This window comes from Magnolia sinica, chromosome 1 (assembly GCF_029962835.1).
Source record: "Magnolia sinica isolate HGM2019 chromosome 1, MsV1, whole genome shotgun sequence".
Lineage (NCBI taxonomy): Eukaryota > Viridiplantae > Streptophyta > Magnoliopsida > Magnoliales > Magnoliaceae > Magnolia > Magnolia sinica.
Genome location: NC_080573.1, coordinates 52483610 through 52489516, shown reverse-complemented (window position 1 = coordinate 52489516; position 5907 = coordinate 52483610). Strand labels below are relative to the sequence as shown.

The following is a 5907-nucleotide window of genomic DNA, read 5'->3' as shown; positions in this document are numbered from 1 at the left end:
GAGCCACATCATTGATGTCAGATCAATGATCAGACTATTTGTAGCATGGTTAATATGGACTGTTAACTTTTGTAGGCATTGGTTGGAAGATTATGATCATTCAACCAATTTAACTATAAAAACATGGCAAAGGTGCAGGAATAATTTTAAACAGCATGTCTAAGAATTAAAATAAAAAATAAATAAATAAATAAATAAGCCATAAGAATTGTGACAGCCTTGATTTACATCAACAACTTATAACTTCTATTCAGAAAATAAAGTTTATTAACTTGGAAAACAAAATAAATTGAATCAAGCAACAAGCACAAACATAAGTAAATATGACTAACCATCCAAGTCCAACTAATCCAAGTCATCCAGCATGCACCTCTACTACCCATGAGTATGTGTATCAAAGCCAAAATAGGTGGAGGTGCATAGACCAGCATCCAAAACATTGCAATGTTGTGTACTTTGATCTGCATTGCGAACCCGACTTTTATTTTTTTCTCATCTGATGAACGTCCTGGATCCCATACAAATGTGTCAAATTGGCACATGTGTCCTGTTATGCCATTTTCTCTCCATCAATCCATGAAATCTATAACCATGGCGAAAAACAGATGAAATGGAAACCATTACCCACTTAAACATGGGAGGAAAAAAGCCCAACAGAACCATATATGCTGGCACATGGCAATTTCAAGAGCAGAGAAAGATAAATTATGATTTTGGGATTTTTACAATTTTTTATGGTTTTCATATGCCTAGTCCCTCAATTTTTGAATGTTAAGGAAAGTGATTACAATTTAGTCATTTCCACTTTCTTACATTAGTGGTGAAATAGAGTAAGCAAGCTATTGTAGTACCCATCTACAATCAATAGCCCAACCTATTCAAAATTCAAAAATTAAAAAAATAATAATAAATAAAAATCAATACCCATCTTTCCAAATTCTTTAAAGGACAAACAAATATAAGAACATATTAAAAAACAAGATCTCATGCCTTTAGAAATTAGCTAAACATTTCAATTTAACATCCACAAGTTGCTTCATTTGAACTGTCCCAAATGGACTAGTTTTTATTCCAGAGTTTCTCAGATTGGCTATGATAGATTGAAGCTGAACACATAAAATAAAGTAAAAACTAGTTAAATACTCATAAACATAGCCTCAAGTTCTGGAACTTGATTTTTTTTTATATATAATTCTGCTATCTCAATAAAAGAAATTTATGGAACTATTAGCAAAATTTCATTGCTAAGAATAGTTAAAAATATACCAACATCAAAATTCTTGCTGTCGTTATCTACGCCAATTATACGTGAAGCACTAGCTGTTTTTGTACCCTCCGCAACCTATTAAGTTAGAAGTGGAGAATTCATCAATTAACAATCAACATAGAACCTGGAAAAACAAAAATAGTTGGACTGATAAAATAGTATAGCATCAACAAAATAATTTGTGGAATTCCCTGAAATTTTCACAAGCACAATAGTCATGACAAGCTCCAGTATACTATATATGACCAAACATAGCTACATCTAATTATCTAATTATCTAGATATGGATTTCGCTAGAGTGACATCACAAACACCAGGAAGAAACACTAATTACATCAATTATATCAAATGTCTTTACAAAGTATCAATCTTATTAGCATTTTTGCAGTGAAAACTCTCAACTAATCCAGTTAAGATCAATTACAAACGGCATGGAAGAAAGATAGTGGATTAAAATTGTAAGAGAGTACAAAATTCAATCACAAAACTCTTCAATGGGAGTATATACAACTCACAGTTTCCATGGAATCGGAAAGAGATAGGAGTGTGGAAGTTCAATCACCTCAAGAGGCAGCGCATCTGCTGCCAAAGCACGGTCATCAACAACAAGGGGATTCAGATCATCTGAAGAAGCAAGCTCATGAATACCTGCCAAAAGTGGCCGCCAACGTCTCAGAATGGCAACAAATGGAGGTAAAATAGTCACTCTTTTGCTGATGGATGAGCCACAATGCAGAATTAACCATAAACAAAAGGGCAAAAGCCAAAATAATTATATGAAAAGAAAAACCAAAGAAAAGAGAAACTACAACTATAGATCAGCCCAATTTACAGCAAACTAATATGCCCCAATTGCCTTAGATTTGATTGCCACCACATTCTACCAACATACATCTATATTTAATCTTTAAAGAACATCAGAGAATCCAAACCATCCATTTGCAGAGATCTTCAAAACTGCTAGAACAAGACAAACCCCACAAAGGATCAAGAACATCCAATGGCCCAATTATCAAAGAAACTTTTCTTTTCTTCATCATTAACACCTTGTTCAGGCCAATGTACAAACAGATGACTTTGTCCCTTTACCAACAACATTTTTGCAAGCTCAATCTGGCAATCAACAATCAAGATAATGAAGGCAATGAGAATGATATCAAAGTAGAACTTTTGAGAATGGTGCTTGAATCTTGATGATGGTTTAATGGATGCACATATGATCCGCTAGAAAACAAAAGGCCATAGTATTGCTGTATCAAATATTAAGGCATTGTATCGCCATTCTTCCAAGAAGATACAACAGCCTGCATTCAAATTCCAGAAACAATCAACAACTGAAACTGACTATTTTATTAAGACATGATACTTGCTAAATAACTGTATTTTTAGTTCCAGCTGCTTTAAATGGAAGCATGAAAATACCACATAGTACTGATTTTTTTTTTATTTTTAAAAAGATTGGGACTACATGAAAAGAAAATCTCCATGTTCAACTAACACAAGATACTTGCAAATGATTACATACATCTCTGTATGTGGTTGTATTTTTGGCCTGTTCACCATGGCAGCGGGAATCAATGGCAACAGCTATATATCCTCATGAAGCATGCGCCTGAGGAAATGAAATTGGCAGTTGAGAAGCCATGCTATTGTGAATTATGTATAATGACAAATGAAGGTCCCCATTGTGGATGGATCATAGCTTGAAATCACACTGACCAGACGATCTGAGTAATCAGGATCCACTTGTCAAGTCTAATCAGGATCCACTTGATTGGAATTGGTAGGATTTACAATAAGGACATCCCTTGTGTCCATCCCTGGGCCCACCAAAACTTTGCCCTTTCTAATTCTATTGGTTAATCATCAAGCAATACTTTTAGAGGACCCAGAGGGCCAAAGATATGCACAATATTCTCCAAAGGGTAGGAGTTCACTTGGGATCCTCATGCAACTATTTCACAAGCATCTTTGCATCATCTCTCACGGCCAAAAATAAAAAATAAAAAATCATGCAGTGTCACCCTAAAATCAACAGAAAAGAAGCACTAGAACTACCAGCACAACTAATGCAACAAGCAGGAATATTCATTCCATAGCTTTATCATTCCATATTTCGTAAATTATAAGATATTAGGTACCCAAAAAAAAAAAAAAACCTACATCAGGAATTTTCTAGGCATGTGAATTACCTATTCCACAAGACTTTCACTATATAGTTTATTGCAAGACCAAAAGCAAACTCTGTAGTATTATTAACAAATGATTTATTATTGGCAAAACTGAAAGGAACCATAATATATTATTTATTCGCTTCTATTTAATACTATGCAAAATAAACCATATTGATGCACTGGGATATATAGCAAGGAATGCTTATTAAGATTAGCAACTTCATTCAACATGACTTTGATTAGTACACATGGTTGTTGTATATGCGGCATGCAAGTAAACAAATCATCCAATTTAAAGATATAATGAAAGATACTAGAGCAAACAAATTAACATCCAAGCAAGTAATCTAATCACCCAATTCAAAATCTTCCTATAATGAAAGATATAATGAAAGCTCATGGAATCAGGCACTACAAACTTATCAGTAAATATTCTTGTCTATATTGCTACTACATTGTTCTAGCTCCTACTGCTTTTTTACTTATCAAATACTAAAAACAGTCAGTTAAAATGATTAATTTGAATGAAACCTGACTAGTTAGTTCTTATCAATACTATTAGACCTAGGATCAGGATTTTCTGGAGGTTCTCCTAAACCAGCACTCAAGACCAATGATATCCATGAGAGACATACTAGAATGAAGCACAAGACACTGATCATCAGGCAAAACCTTTGACAACCCTACTTGGCATGGTGCCAACCCAGCCATCATCATGCTGCTACAAGGTAGAAATAGCACATGTCTAACAAAGAGGCTAAAAGGTCAAAAGTTTTTCAAGGATGCTTAAAAAAGAAATATCAATCAGAACAAAGAACACAAGCTGAGATTTTTCTGTTCATATCATAAAGCACACAGACATCTGCAGCCGTTTTCATCTGGAAACAAAAACAATAAACAAACAAATAAATAAATAATCAATAGGACTGCTGATATCAGAACTAAATCATCCCAAAATTGAAGAAGAAACTGATTGCATAGTAAAGTGAAGCAGCAACAGATTTGGATGCAGGCGTGGGGTAGCATCTATTAATGTAAATAAGTATAAATAGGTAGGAAGCAGGAGCGGGAGTGACAATCTGATGTGTGATTAGAAGCGGGAGCAACACCTAGATAGAAGCTGTGTTGTCAAATCGCATAAGTCTTCTATGATGAAAAGCATCAAATTGAAACATAAGCAAGCAGCTTCATCATTCTGAATGTGTTTCCACTGCAGATAATACTTTGCTCTACTGTGAAGCTCTTTCGCAGGGCAAAGAAGGATACAACCATCGGAGAGGTATTTTCCCATCTTGATTGAAGTATCCAGCAACCATCTTCAAATTCAAAATATAAAAGTTGATCTTCTGATATGTTATCTGGGTGCAGCTGAATAAATCCTATTCTGACATCTGTAAGACTGCACTAGTTCCCCAGGCTAGCATGTTGGAATTCTCAAACATGTGCAGAGTGCTTAGTGACCAGGTCCTTGATTTTATTTTAGTCAATTTAGATTCTCAGCATTTGATTTTTATTTTAAAAAAAAAAAACTAATAAACAGTCCCATCTGATTCATAGTGCAGGGGCTTCTCAAACTTGGTGGGATGATATCAAATGCTTAGGAATGTGCATTAGTGGGATAAGTGCCATAGTTTGCATGAATTTAGGGCCAATTTGGGATTCTGTCAAGTTAATAAAATCATTAGATGGGTTGAGACAACACTCTTACTAAAGAATGATCTGTTACAAGTTCCAGGAAACTGTGGGAAAGGAGAATGATCTGTTACAAGTCAGAAGTAAGCTAAGTATCCAAGCATATCCATGACAATAGCAAACAATAAAAGATTGCATATTGATTAGAAATTTAATAATAATAATAATAATAAAGTATAAAAGATTGCAGCTAATCAATGAAAAAATTAACTTAAAAATTTTCAGCTATAGCAAAGAGAACAAAGTTACAGTCTGTTACATGTGTTGCGGTTTACCTTTTGCTGGGTGAAACTGTAGGCACTACCTTTTTGAAGCTTCATAATTGAAATTAACGCTTCGAATCCCACAGTTTCCTTCAGTAAAATCTGCACTGCACAAATTGTTTTAAGTAATCACCACAGAAGCATATTGGGACTAGGCATCTTTAAAAGCCACAAACCTGGTCGGATGCATTGTTACGGAGAAGATTGTTCAGTAATTCAAGACTTTTTCAGTAGTACGACCACATGCAATCCAGATTTTTGTCATAACTTGCAGGTGCAAGAACACTATGGCAGATAATTCGAAATGATCGTAGAAAATTATAAGCTACATAGCACCACCGGAAACCCAACTAATTAAAGACGACATGCAGTAAAAGTCTGAAAGCTGAAAAGACAAACATATGAGGTTGTTCCCTACCACAACAATTGCCATCATTTCAAATCTTGAATCCTGAAACACAGCCACCAACAAAACAAGAAAAGAAAAATGAGTTAAAAATGAAAGCGCTTT

General features: G+C 34.6%; 2 long non-coding RNA genes across 2 annotated transcripts; both read right to left on the bottom strand.

The window, feature by feature from the left end:
- Positions 1 to 309: 309 nt before the first annotated feature.
- LOC131243094 (uncharacterized) lies at positions 310 to 1986 on the bottom strand. Its single transcript, XR_009169875.1, has 3 exons — positions 1830 to 1986; positions 1267 to 1342; positions 310 to 583 (listed from the first exon to the last, which is right to left on the bottom strand). It is a non-coding gene; the product is annotated as an uncharacterized LOC131243094 (long non-coding RNA).
- Positions 1987 to 4275: 2289 nt separating this feature from the next.
- Positions 4276 to 5619, bottom strand: LOC131243053 (uncharacterized). Its single transcript, XR_009169844.1, has 3 exons — positions 5573 to 5619; positions 5409 to 5498; positions 4276 to 4319 (listed from the first exon to the last, which is right to left on the bottom strand). It is a non-coding gene; the product is annotated as an uncharacterized LOC131243053 (long non-coding RNA).
- Between the last annotated feature and the right edge of the window lie 288 nt (positions 5620 to 5907).